This window comes from Phocoena sinus, chromosome 8 (genome assembly GCF_008692025.1).
Source record: "Phocoena sinus isolate mPhoSin1 chromosome 8, mPhoSin1.pri, whole genome shotgun sequence".
Taxonomy (NCBI): Eukaryota; Metazoa; Chordata; class Mammalia; order Artiodactyla; family Phocoenidae; genus Phocoena; species Phocoena sinus.
In genome coordinates, this window is record NC_045770.1 from 5,740,162 (window position 1) to 5,754,976 (window position 14,815).

The window sequence follows — 14,815 nt, forward strand, 5'->3', positions numbered from 1 at the left end:
TCTGGGCTTTCTATCCTGTTCCATGGATCTATATTTCTGTTTTTGTGCCAGTACCATACTGTCTTGATTACTGTAGCTTTGTAGTATAGTCTGAAGTCAGGGAGCCTGATTCCTCCAGCTCTGTTTTTCTTTCTCAAGATTGCTTTGCCTATTCGGAGTTTTTTGTATTTTCATACAAATTGTGAATTTTTTTGTTCTAGTTCTGTGAAGAATGCCATTGGTAGTTTGATAGGGATTGAATTGAATCTGTAGATTGCTTTGGGTAGTGTAGTCATTTTCACAATGTTGATTCTTCCAATCCAAGAACATGGTGTATCTCTCCATCTATTTGTACACTACCAAATGTAAAATAGATAGCTAGTGGGAAGCAGCTGCATAGCACAGGGAGATCAGCTTGGTGCTTTGTGACCACCTAGAGAGGTGGGATAGGGAGGATGGGAGGGAGGGAGACGCAAGAGGGAAGAGATATGGGGATATATGTATATGTATAACTGATTCACTTTGTTTTAAAGCAGAAACTAACACACCATTGTAAAGCAATTATACTCCAATAAAGATGTTTAAAAAAAAAAAAAAAACCTGGTTACAAGAGTTTGGGAATGCGTGGGTGGAAAACGAGAGATATGGCTGAGAAGGGCAGGTGAGAGGTGAAACAGCCGTTTGTGTGGGAAGCAAATTTAGGGAGAGTTTCTTGAAGATAAGGGAGACCCGAAATTGGAAGTTTTATGCTCACCACCACTAAGTGTTATCTAGAATTTCAGAATAATCAAACTTTGTTTATTAACTGACTTCTTGGATTAATATCAGATCTTAAATGATTATTAAAAGTTTGCAGTGTTGTATGTGAAAATATGACACCTTAGGTCATGGATTAGAAAATACGATGGGGGTCTAAAATCTTTAAAGCTTTATACCATTTAAGAATACTCATATCAATTTTATTCTCCTTTGCATAACTTACAGATGATTACAATAACTTCAGAGATGCTGGTAAATCGAGCTGTATACATTTGAACAATCAAAATTTAACTTTAAAATGCACACAACAGGGCTTCCCTGGTGGCGCAGTGGTTGGGAGTCCGCCTGCCGATGCAGGGGACACGGGTTCGTATCCCGATCCGGGAAGATCCCACATGCCGCGGAGCGGCTGGGCCCGTGAGCCATGGCCGCTGAGCCTGCGCGTCCGGAGCCTGTGCTCCGCAACGGGAGAGGCCACAACGGTGAGAGGCCCATATACCGCAAAAAAAAAAAAAAAAAAAAAAAAAAAAAAAAAAAAAAAAAAAAAATGCACACAACATCAAAACCACCAAGTTGTAACTAAGTATGGATGAGCAAGAGAGTTTAGAGAAGAGCCTGTATCCACTTCCCCGGACTCTCATAAGAACCCTTGACTATTTACTCAAGGGAATGTCATAGCTTGATTTTGTCCAGGAATATTTAGTTCTACTCACTGAGTTCATTAAACCCAGCTGTTTTTCTCAAAGAACTAGCCGGAGGAAATGGCAGAAGTGGTGACAGAGAAGCAGAAATAGAAGACCAGAAAACGTGAGAAAGCAAGTGTAAAACAGGAGGGGTGATCACAGTTTCACACTGCTTATATCATTTGTTTACTCTCAAATTCTCCGAGTAGGTGATTTATTAAATAAGACCCTTTGTAATCACACCACCAACGTCTTCACTAAAAATAGGATGGGGCTGGTTTGAACTTTCTGGAAATCTCATAAAAATTAGCGTCAGATGCCTCTGCTGTGCTCTGACTGTGTGAGGTTTTGGACTCCCTGGCTCTGTCCGTTCCAACTGAGGCTCTTTGGCTGCAGGGCCACTGGCACCCACTTCTCATCAGCCTGGCAGAGCCCAGTGGGGCACGGTCTCTGGTGGGTTGGTGAGGAGCCTGGTCTGGGGACAAACAAAGCCAGGTGCCACCGGGAGTCACCAGCACGCCACGTGGTGGCCAAATGTCGTGAGATGGAAAGTTGCTTGTGGTAGTCTGCTGTCTGCTAGGATGAGATTAATTAGGGAACAGGAAAAACATGCACATTGCTTTCGGATAAGTGGAGGACAGCCAATTGAGGCCAGGCTTTTAGCCTGTCTCACGGCAGTCACTTACTCCGGGGGCCCGTGTGTTTACACACACTCATATGTGCTTATGAAAACTTGACTCCACCAAATGGAGCCAGCAGAGAGTACGGAAGGCAAAGACACGGCAAAACTCCTTTTCTCAAACCCTCAAACTCTATTACACCATCTAAAGAAATGGATTCTATTATAACCTGTGCTTAAAAGTTGAATAACAGTAAGTAGAAGTGGCAAATGTGTTTCTGTTGAGGATGTTGACTGGAGAAATTATTTAAATTTTCCACATGGAAAAATAGATGCAGAGCATGTATGAATTTTTTCAAGCTTATTCGACAGTGGTGCTACTGTGTCTTGGTGGGGAGCATGGCTATTTTTAAGTCTGATGAAAACTATAGATAGTTTTCCCGGAAAAATGAATGCATACTTACACACACACACACACACACACACACACGCACGATGGAGAGGGAACTTTGGATGCTATTTCAAAGGGACTGTTTTTTCTCTGTAGCTCATTTATGAACCCATTTATGGGTTCAGGATAAGAAATTCTCACGTAGCATATTATGAAAAAATACCATGTGGGTGAGGAAAATCTGAAAACTTAATAAAGGTTCCCTGTGTTTCAAGAATTTGACTAGGTACTGGATGGACATTGTTTCTAATTTTTGTAACCATACTGAGCAATAGGGATATTACCTCTCTTTTATAGAGGAGAAAGTTGAGGCTAAGAGAGAGAAACTCACTTGGCAGGAGAAAGTATTTCCTAGTGATTTGGAGGCTAGACTCTGGGGGCAGATTGCTTGGGTTCAGATCATGTTTTTTTTCGCCCCCCGCTTATCAGTTAGAAAATTCTGAGTGAGTTTCTCATCCCTTGGTGTCTTGGTTTCCTCAGTCATCAGTGAGCATAATGATGGAATTTCACTTCATAAGCTCTTATGAAGATTCAGTAATACAAGACATGCCAAGTGCTTAGAACATTGACTGGCACATGGTGAGCACTAAATAAATATTTGTTGTAGTATTATGGTTAAAGACCACAAAACTAGTAAGTAAGTAGAGGATCCAAGAATCAAACCAAGTTCTGTCTGGCTGGAGCCAGACTCCTTCTGCCACCATGCATATTTCCAAACTTGTTTTACATTTGTCCTTTGACAAATCATATAATGTTTCCAAATTTTAGTTTCTGTATCTATAAGATACAGATGATGATAGTAACAATAAAAACACCTCCTCCCTTTTGGGGGAGGATTATATAAGGCACCAGTAAGTACAGTTTAGTAAATTGCCAGGCACTGTGACAATATTCATTGCTGTTTTCATCAGCGATTAAAGAATCAATTTGACTCAAAGCAAAGAACCCTGTGTTTCCCCTTCTACATTTATCATCATGGAACTAAATTTGTATCACATGCACTCACCTCCAAATCTATCTCAGAAGACACAAGTCATTGGAGGTGGTCACAGTTCTGAAATGAACACTCCATCGTCTTAATGACTCTCAAAGTGGGATATAAAGGAGAGTTTAAGCACCCCCTGGACTTTCAATAACATTTTCCTAAGGTAGGCAGAAAAAACACCAAGTGTTTTTATTAAAACAAATGTTTGGGAACCACATTTATGTTTATTCCAAAATTGAGAGAACATAGTAGTAGCCAACGACTTCACTATGTTGGCACAGAAACTTATATTTTTGTTAACCTCAGGTTCGTTGTCCTCAGCTGGAATGCGTGATTTCAGTTACTCTTCAAAAGGTCAGTTTATTTCTGGGAGTAATATTTCTGCAATGCTAAGAATCAGAGGCCAAAAGGAGAAAGAGGACACGGCCTATGGAATAGATTACATCCCTTTCTGGAGTCCCTAAGGGAAACTTAGAAACGAGAGCTTAGCTGTCCTAAAGTGGAGACTTCTACTTTGGAATGGAATTATGATGTTGTAAGAGACTCATTTAATCAAATTTAGTTCCATCTTGCTCACAGAGTCTAATTCCCTGGACGTCAATTCAGGTCTTTTTTTCTGCCAATTCATGTCCCTCAGCCCCTTCGAAAAATAATTTGCAGTATCCCATTGGTTGGTCAGGCATATACTGAGTGCCTAATATGTATGAGGTATGTACTCTAGTCCAAGAGGAAAGACATGGTTTCTTTCCCAAGTTGTTCAGCCTGGTGGAGGAGAGCATCCTGCCAAAACCCATCTTAGGACCTGCAGTGTAGTAGGGGCCCAATAAATCTCTGTTGAAGGATTGAATTCATGCCAATAAAAGTATAAAGTGGAGCTTCCCTGGTGGCGCAGTGGTTGAGAGTTCGCCTGCCAGTGCAGGGGACACGGGTTCGTGCCCCTGTCCGGGAAGATCCCACATGCCGCGGAGCGGCTGGGCCTGTGAGCCATGGCCGCTGAGCCTGCGCGTCCAGAGCCTGTGCTCCGCAACGGGAGAGGCCACAACAGTGAGAGGCCCGCGTACCGCAAAAAAAAAAAAAAAAAAAAAAAAAAAAAAACCAAAAAAAAAAGTATAAAGTGCTAGAGGAGAAATGTTGCTGGGAAATGAGCTGTTCCTTTGGCTGGTGGTAGTCAGGGAAGAATTCCCAAGGGGGGTGACATGTGCACAATGTTGGTAGAAATGTAGGAATTTGCTGGATGGGCAGGGAGTAGGAGCTGGAGGGGAAGAGCGTCGAGGTGTGAACCTGCAGTTTGGGCTAAAAGCCCATCAAGCAGCAAGAGATACGGGGGCAAACTGTCACTGCTTTAATATTCTCGATAAAAGGAAGTCCGAGTTGATTCTGTGTTTCTGAGGAGTCCCACGAAGTTTCACACAACTCATCTGTCTCTTCCATTTGTCCTTTTAGCACTTCATACCCACAGAAAATTACTGACATTCTGTCCACGTGAGCAGAGAGTTTTGTACCAAGTCTGAGTCAGGCATTAAAAGCCGATCCTCACTCTGCCCCAAGGGTCGAGTCCACACCCTTCATTTCACCACTTACAGGTTCTTCACTGCTGTGCTGCATTCTTCCATGGGTGACTCAGGGCTGGGAGGTCAAGTGGCTGAGACTGGTGGTGTCACAGACCTGGGGCTGGTGGAGCGGCAGGATATACGGTTATGCTAGCACTCACCTGAATTGTGGAGAGGTCGATGCTGGAACCAGCATCTTCAAGGAATGACAGGTGAGAACCACAGTGGCTGGTCCGCGGCCAGAATACATGACCACGGAGTGGATGAAAGAAGGGGTCCAAGACGCAAAACTAAGGCATCAGGACCGACAGGAAGATCAAAGGAGCTATAGGAGAGGATGGCAAGTCTGGAGGAATTTCCTGGGCTGGTTTCAGATACTTGTGATGCTTTTGAAGAATTGCCTGTGGCCAATGGTTAGAACCCCTTTTATGTGCTTCCATGCCGTGGCACTCTGTGTGTGCCTCTCAAGTTTGTAATGATTTCTTAAAGCCTGTATTCCTAACTGGATTGTAACTTCCACAACAGCGGCAATTGTGACTGCTGCTCCTTTGATGTTACAGTCAGTACTTAGCTTAGTAGGTGCTCAGTCAATAGTATTGAACAATTCATGGGATGGATGTGTGGCTGGCCTGACTCTCCCTTCTGGCCCTGAAGGTATGTAATTGGTGGTTTTGTTGAGATGGAAACGATGGCTGAGATCTTGATTAAAACTTGGATCCACTAGAGCGCTTCCCCCGAGGAAAAGAATATGATGGACATTCTCTCTGGAAGGAAGCCGCTGCCTTTTGAAGTTGTACCTGAGGGACCTGAAGAGAACCTTGCCCATTAATTCTTCTACCAGAGAGCACCATCCTTCCCTGAGCTTCCTTTCTACCACAGGCCAAGACTGTTTTTTTTTTGGGTAGCAGACACTCAGGAAATGCCTGTTGATTTGACTTTTCAATGTGCCATACAAGAAAACAAAAGGCAGGACATTTGAGATTTCTCTGAAATGAAGGAAACAATTTGGATAAAGGTCATGAGAAGGAAAAAGTCTTCTTTCCAAGCACAAATTTAGATTTGGAAGTTAGCCCTACCCTCATTTTACATGCGGGGATCCTGAGACTCAGTGGGTGAAATGCTTCGCTCGTCCACGCAAACACATAATGTTTACGTGTCCATGCAACACTTCAATTTTGGTTTTTATTTGCAAACTCAAACTTGAACCCAACGCTTTGACCTCCTCTCACACTCAGGCTTTCACCTTTCTCAGGAGGAAGAAGGTAAGCACGCCTGGTCAATGACTGAAGGTGGTGGAGGCAGCTGCATAAGGAGCCCAAAATATGCACCTTATTAGCCTTGATTTCCTCTTAACTTTGAAGTTCTCTCCAAGGCTTTGAGAGTTTTCTTTTATTCATCCACACACAGTTCTGTACCTCCAGACAGCTCTCCATCTCCACACACATACGTATCTATGATTCTACAGACAGCTTTGATGGATATCTGTGAGACCACATGTTCCTCCATTCATGCTTTTCCTTTCTCTTAAATATTCATAAAGGTTCACAAGCAGAAATAAAAGTCCCTCAGATTAAGAGCCAACTAAAAATAGCGCTTCCATTCCTTGCCAGGCAATGTGGCATCAATCAAGGCCATCGGAAAGATGCTAGGAAGGAAAGAAGAGGAGCTGATAACCTTTTTCTCCAGTTTTTTTAGTTATCCCCCTCTGTTATTAATAAGTTAGCAAGACAGACAGCTTGAGATGCAACCCAGATGTTTCTGGGTTCCCGCTGCTGAAGACAGTTGCTGCTTCATGGATTCTCTGATAAAATGTGTCCACGTGGAGAGAGGGCTTTGAACTAGCTAACTGCCAGGGAAGTCTAGTTGTTGGGCAAACGGAAGGATGGGTGCCATCTTCAGGGTGGGGTGGGGACTTCATGAACTCTCTAGATAACTGCCACTTCTGTTCGTTGGGTTTAGGCTTGCTTTGGGCCCTGTATATGGAGCTGTCGTTGACTGACAATAATGGCTAATTTATAGCTCACGTGTCAATAGTGGGTTTCTTTTTAAGTCTTGCAGCTCCCCAGGGCTATAGCACTGGGAAGCGAGGCAGTCATTCCGTCTGCTCTGGATTGTCCCGTCATTACCTCTAGCAGACGGATTTGAAGTTTCCCCTGGGGATTCTGGTCTCTTCATCTCTCCCTGGACGTTTTTGCAAATTGTGAAGTTCTTTATCAGAGAGGTACTGAAATTCCAGTCACACTTCTCTGATTCATCTCTTCTTACCTGGGGTCAGATTTTATCTTCCTTTGAGTGGGAAAATTATTATTAGATCATGATGGACTCTTTTCTGTTTTTTTCTCCTGCCTCTCAAAACGTTGGTTTATGTGTTCAAAAGCTTTGACTTTTGATACTTTTATCACTGATCGGGATTTTCAGGGCAGATTTTCAAATTTAAGGCTGTGAGTTCGACCCTTGGATTTGGGCTGAATCAACTGCTTTCTGCAGAATAATGTATAAAATTATTACTACTGGTAGAATCGTAATAAAAAAAAGTGGAAAGTGCATAAGGTGATGAGTACAAGAGAGAACAATGGAAAACAACCCTAGGTAATAGCTCAAGGTTTTATCCTGTTACATGATCCACAGCACCTTTCTCTTATCTATTTATTCCTTTTAACCTGGGTATAGTCATTGGGAAGGAGAAAGGAGGAAAATAATTTTTGACAAATGGATTTTCAGTGGGAAAAATAAGAAAGTTTTTTTTTTTTTTTTTGCGGTACGCGGGCCTCTAACTGTTGTGGCCTCTCCCGTTGCGGAGCACAGGCTCCGGACGCGCAGGTTCAGCGGCCATGGCTCACGGGCCCAACCGCTCCGCGGCATGCGGGATCCCCCCGGACCGGGGCACGAACCCGTGTCCCCTGCATCGGCAGGCGGACTCCCAACCACTGCGCCACCAGGGAAGCCCAAGAAAGTTTTAAATGAATTCAAATCTGAACCAGGTAAGTGACTTTATTAATAATCTACATCCTTCATTTTGTGTGTATTGGGTTTTCCCTCAGGAACGTTTTATTCCTTTGACTTCAACTGAATTGGCTGAAGCAAAGAAGAGGTGTTTGCAAATTTTTTCTGTATTCAAATTGCCCCCAATATTTTTTTGTTCAGAAGATGAGTTTCACTGCCACAAATAAATCAAAAGTGGAATAGACAAGAGGCTCCAAATTATGCCCACTACCCATTTTCTATTACATGAACTGTTTTAAGCCAGAGAGCACTTGGTTGAGATCTTATTTTTATGATATTTTCTGTTTGTTTCCCCACATCAGAACAAGTTACTTAAGGTATGAGATTGTTCTCATTTAAAGGAAGAAGTGGATGTGAAAGTGCATCAAAAGCCCTAACGAACTATTTCCATGGAGGGAAAATAGTGTGGTTATTATTATTGTTTTTTTTGCGGTACGCGGGCCTCTCACTGTTGTGGCCTCTCCCGTTGCGGAGCACAGGCTCGGGACGCGCAGGCTCAGCGGCCGTGGCTCACGGGCCCAGCCGCTCCGTGGCACGTGGGATCTTCCCGGACCGGGGCACGAACCCGTGTCCCCTGCGTCGGCAGGCGGACTCTCAACCACTGCGCCACCAGGGAAGCCCTTTTTACCACTCTTGTTTGTTTTTTTTTTTTTTTAGTGTGGTTATTATTGATGAAGCTAATAATGGAAACAATGTGATGCGTGCTTAAACATATTGGAACATCCCCCAGTGTCACCCACTGTCCCCTAACTGATGGATTCCAGCTCACACCACTCCACAATGTCTTGGGGTTATTTCACAACATTAATATACATTATTTTTGCTTCTGTGCACATATAGGTTTCTGTTGTCTCCTTGATGTAGATGGGAAGAGCTGGTTACTGGTTTCACACAGGCAACATTATGTGCCGAAGACATAAAATTTCTACCTTTTTCTCTGTCCCTCCCTCAGATTCCTGAACAAATGACATCAGTTTCTTCATGCACCTTTAGGACCCACGAGCATGTTCCTTTCACTTTCCCAGTTTTATTGACAAATAATTGACATGCATCACTGTGTAAGTTTAAGGTGTGCAGCCTAATGGTTTGATTTACATGTATTGTAAAATGATTACTATAGGTTTAGTTAACCTCCATCATCTCATGTAGATACAATAAAAAAAAGAAGAAAAAGTTCTCCTCGTAATGAGAACTCTTAGAGTCTACTCTCTAAACAACTTTCCTCCATATCATGCAGCAAGTTAACTGTAGTCATCATGTTGTACATTATATCCCTAGTATTTATTTATCTTATAACTGGAAGTTTGTAACTTTTGACCGCCTCCCTCCAGTTCCCCTTCTCCCTCCACGTAACCTTTTGATTATGGGAGCAGTGGATACTTTCTCCTGCTGTAGACACCCATTCACTCAGTATTCCATTACTTAACACTTAAGGTGTTCCAGGCACATGTAAGTATCAAAGGAGATTAAAAGATGCTTAAAATGAAATTCTTGTGTTCACTTTTTTTTTTTTTCAAATCTAATGAGGACAAACATACATGAAAGCAGCTAAATCCATCATAAGATATAACAGAGTGTGCTCTGATAACAGTGTGCAGTATTTGGGGCTGTTTCTCTAATAGCCAGAATTCACCAATCTAGGAACTGAAGGGTTGAAATGGGAGGGACACCATGTACTATTAGCCTTAGTGACCCACTAGCCAAATTTTAGTTTCTTGTTCTTATGACTTGATGCCCTGCTGGCCTAGAGGTCTCAGTTCCAGAGAGGAATGCTTTCATCAGGAGACACAACAGTGATTCCATTGAACTAGAAGTTAAGACACCGCCCCCCCCACCTCCGGCCACTTTGGGTTCCTCATCCTTCTGAATCAACAGACGAAGGAGTTGGCTGGGGTGATTGATCCAGACTACTGGGGGAAATTGGACAGCTACTCACAATGGGGGTAAGGAAGAGTATGCCTGGAATAATCCACAGGGCTCACCAAGCCTGTGACTAAGGCCAATGAAAAAGTGCAACAACCCAATCCAGGCAGGACTACTAATGGTCCACACCCTTCAGGAGTGAAGGTCTGGGTCACCCCACCAGCTGAAGAACCATGACCAGCTGAAGTGCTTGTTAAAGGCAAAAGGCCATACAGAATGGGTAGAAGAAGAAGAGAGTTATACATACAAGTGAGGAGCATGAGACCAATTACACAAATGAAGATTGTAATTGTCATGAGTATTTCCTCTTATTTTGTTATCAATGTGTTTGTGTGTGTATATATATACACACACGTATATTACGCAAATATATTTGTTTTCTTTCTTCTCAGTTTTTATCATGTAACATAAGATGACTTTATATTAGTATTTAAATGCTGTTAATTTTACACCATAATACTTACGTTTTGAGATATTAAGGAAAAGTAAATGTCATTCAAGTAGTCGGCCTCTTCTGGGGAAGAGATCCGTGTGCTTTTAGTTGCGTACAGGATAGTTGCCTCGTGTTAGGCAGAATTGTGACCTTGTTACTGTCTTTATTTGGCGAGTAGGTATGATTTAAGGAGATAAGTATTGATGCCAAGCTGACAAGGTGTGGGTCTGTGGTAGTTCATTTTATGTACCAACTTGACTGGGCTTAGAAATGCCCGGGTAGCTGGTAAAACATTATTTCCGGATGTGTCTGTGAGGGTGATTCCAGAAGAGATTACTATTTAAGTTGGAAGACTGAGTAAAGAAGGTCACATTCATCAATGCAGATGGACATCATTGGCGTATTTCTATGATAATGGGAAGCCACTCGAAGATTTATAAAGACACACGTAGATGAAAAAAAACCCCGATTTTCTGATGATGGTGAGGATGGATGGAAATGGAGAAAGAACACCAATTTATGAGGTTATTATAAGTAGATTCTATTAAAGGTTAACAAACATCTAATTCAAGTGATAAGTATAATAAAGCGTATAAAGGTTCTTCTCAACAGTTAAAATGTATAATCCTTTCTCAGAGTTTCCTTGTATCAGTCAGGATCTCAGCAGGAAACAAAAGGAGTACTTGAATTGGGCAGCTAGAGTTGAGCAGAGAGACAGTTCATAAAGATGTAGGCAGAGTGTGGGGAAAGCAAAAGAAGTGTTATAATACTTTCAGCTTCATGAGAGTAGGTTTTTGGCCTCCCCAAAGAGATGAGGGGTGGGAGTGTGTTCTGGAACCCAGACACACAGAGCTGAAGTGGAGAATGGTAGAATCTCAGCCCCACTCCTGTTGATGCCACAGAAACAAAAAGGAATCGTTCTCTTGACCTCACTCTCCTCTCTTGCAGGTGCTCCCTATTGGTCAGACACAAGAAGAAGTCACAGGACAGGTGAGCATTTGATGCAGTGTGCATGGTTCAGCCTTCCAGGGCTGGAGAAGGGTAAAGGGTGAAGGGGAAAAAAATGAAGGAAAAAAATCCATTTTTCATTATGGCCGAAGATGAGGTTTACTGGCCTTGAAAAGTACTTTGGCAGAGGTATTTACAGCTTCCAGAAAACACATGTGCTCCCCAAATATCTCAACCCCCTTTTGCCAGGTGAGGTCATGTGACTAGTTCTGAAAAATGGGCTGCGAGTGGAAGTTGCATATGTGACCTCTGGGTCGAAGCACTTAAGGGACAGCACTTGACCCTGTGGCTTTCTCTTTCTTTGCTCTGGCAACCTGGAGGTCATGTGTGCTGTAGAAGTTGGAGAAATAGGTTGGAGCCTGAGCTACCTCTTGGCGGAGAGTTGTCCTGGAGGGACACTGGACCTGCAGCAGACTTCGCACAGTTAGAAATAAGGCTTTGTGGTTGGGCTGCTGAGACTTTGAGGGTTAATTTCTTCCTACAGTATAACTTAATCATCCTGACTAACACAGCTAGGAAACTTCTAGCCTCAAGCACTGAACTCTTGAAAATGTAATTAGTTGGTACCATTTTGCTGAAGAAGAGTTTGCCAGTATAAGAGGCTGTGTGATACATTTAAGAAAGGATACCGACCACTGCTAGCTGGATAGCTTCTTTCTACAAGACTGCGGTAAGGATTTACTTATCCTTGAGTTCTCATCACCCACCTTGTTTGATTATCCTATTTCTGAATGTGCTTCTTCCCCAAATTTCACCTCTTCATACTTCCAATCCAGATGTAACATAGTTAGGTACCTCTTCAGATCACTGCCTCTTTTTTTTTGAGGTTAACAGTTATTATTTTCTTTTTTAAAATTTATTTGATTGAGGTAAAGTTGATTTACAATGTTGTGTTAATTTCTGCTGTATGGCAAAGTGATTCAGTTATACACATATATTCTTTTCCATTATGGTTTATCACAGGATATTGAATATAGTTCCCTGTGCTATAAAGTAGGACCTTGTTGTTTATTCATCCTATATATAATAGTTTGCATCTGCCAATCCCAAATTCCCAGTTCATCCTTCCCCCTCCCTCTTCCCCTTGACAACTACAGGTCTGTTCTCTATATCTGTAGAATCATTGCCTCTTGAAGGATAGCTGTCAAACGAATTGCTCAATTTGGAATCATGGAATCTCCCTACAAACTCTGGGAAGAGTTTGGATTTTGCAACCAGAACTTCCTGTGTTTGAGTTTTATTCCAGTCGGTTATTAACTCTGTGACCTTGTGCATATTGATTAACTGAACCTCGATTTTTTTTCTCATCTGTCAAATGATAAAACCTACTTTGCCGGGTTATTGTAGGCATTAAAAAAGATATATGTTAAGACATAGAAAACAAACTTATGGTTACAAAAGGGGGAAGGGTGGGGAGGGATAAATTAAGAAGTTGGGATTAACACATACACACCATTATATATAAAATAGGTGACCAAGAAGGTCCTACTGGAACAGGGACCTATACTCGATGTTTTGTAACAACCTATAAGGGCAAAGAATCTGAAAAAAGTAGACATATGTATGTATAACTGTGTGACTTTGCTCATACCTGAAACTAATGCAGCATTGTAAATCGACTATAATTCGATTTTTTAAAAAAGAGAAAATAGCACAGTGGCTGCCTGACATATTTTAGAAACTAAATGATTGATAGTCTTCATTTTCAGCCTGTGGGAATTCAGCTGAGTTTGTGGCTGACGGTAGCTGCGTTTACCATAACACTGTCTCAAGTCTTTACCTCAGGTTTGGTCATGTTGGTTGAGCCATATCATAGAGCTTTGTGGGGGTTTTGTGAAGATAAAATAGATATCTTCAACTTCTGTGCTAATAAAATCTGCTGAATTTCTAAGAGCATCATTCTTGTTGGCAAGTTGACTGCAGAGTTATAGCTCCTGACTCATACTCTCAGTTGAGAGTTTTTGGAGGGTATTCTATATTGAATAATGTTCAGTTAAAAGTGCAAAATGTTTTTCTGTTGAGAGTGTTTGGAATATTGGATCAGAAATTAGTCCAAGAGACAAAAGATGTGGTTACTGCCCCCACCTCTCATAATTTTTAGACATATAATCATTGCTAAATCATTTAATCTCACCAGTTCCTAGTAATATTCTCATTACCAAAGTGGAAATAGGCATGTCTGACTTGCCTACACTCATGAGGTTATTATGAGAACAAAGAAAATAACATATATACCAGGCTTTGGAGAATTTTTAGCTGGGTACAAAATATCTAGCACAGTGCCTTGCATTTGACTAAATATTTGCTGAATGGAGATGGTTGAATAAATAAAAACAGAATAAAAAAAATGGAAAAGACTTGGATTACAGTCAGTTTCTCTTGAGGTCGGAGAAGCAAACATAGGAGTCCACTAGCCTAGAATATTGTAGCATTACTAGCATGGCTGGACTTAGTGACTTAGCGCTACAAAATTCCACACCAGAAAGAATTTTGAAAGTTGACAAATTCAGTCCTCTCTATCCATAGGAAAGTGAGTACAGAAGGGGAAAATGGCTTGTGGATAGTGGTAAAGTGGGAGTCCCAACCTTTGTCTTCTAAGTTTAAGATGAGTGCTGTTTGCACACTGCCATGCATCATTCCTGGCTTGGTGACGGCCCCTTCAGCTCTGAGACTGCAGATTCTAGGGAGATGCGTCTGAGCCTCATTAGCACACACGTGGATGAGATCTGATTCATGTGCTTTGCTTTAGATCCACAAACAATACAGTCATTAACTTACACACATTTTGTCCCATAAGCCCTGAGGGCATTTATAGTTGTATTCTGAGAATTCAAAAGTGACAGGTAGATTTTACCATTCTCTCAGGCTCTGCCCACTCTTCCAAGATCGTGAGGCTCTTCTTCAAATGAACAGAGGCCTTTACATGTTGACAAAAGCCTGTTCTGTGCGGCCTGGTGTTTCCAGGCATAGAGGTTCAGGTGCAGGGGTGATGCCACATTCTCTTACAGCTCTGTCATAAATGCACTTTCCATGGTGAACCGCTCTTGCATTAAGGATCCTGAGACAATGACAGGGCTTGCTTCTGTCTCAGACCAACCCATGGCCTGTAAGGCTAAAACTTCTGTACCAATAAAAGCTGCTGAGTTTCTGAGAGCGTCATTCTTGCTGGCAAGTTGGCTGCTAAGTTATAGCTCCTGACTCACCACTCTCAATTGACATTGTGAAAGTACACGTGGGTGTGGACACAAGACCATTTGCACCACACCTGGAAATGGGCTATGAATTGGGTAGGGCTCTTTCTTGCCATTGGTGGTTCCTCCCCATAAATTGGAAGCAGCCCAACACTGGATTTCAGTGTAGCTCTGGAATATTTACTCTGTAGGAAACCTAAGTTATGCTGTGTGGGTTCTTTACATTCATCA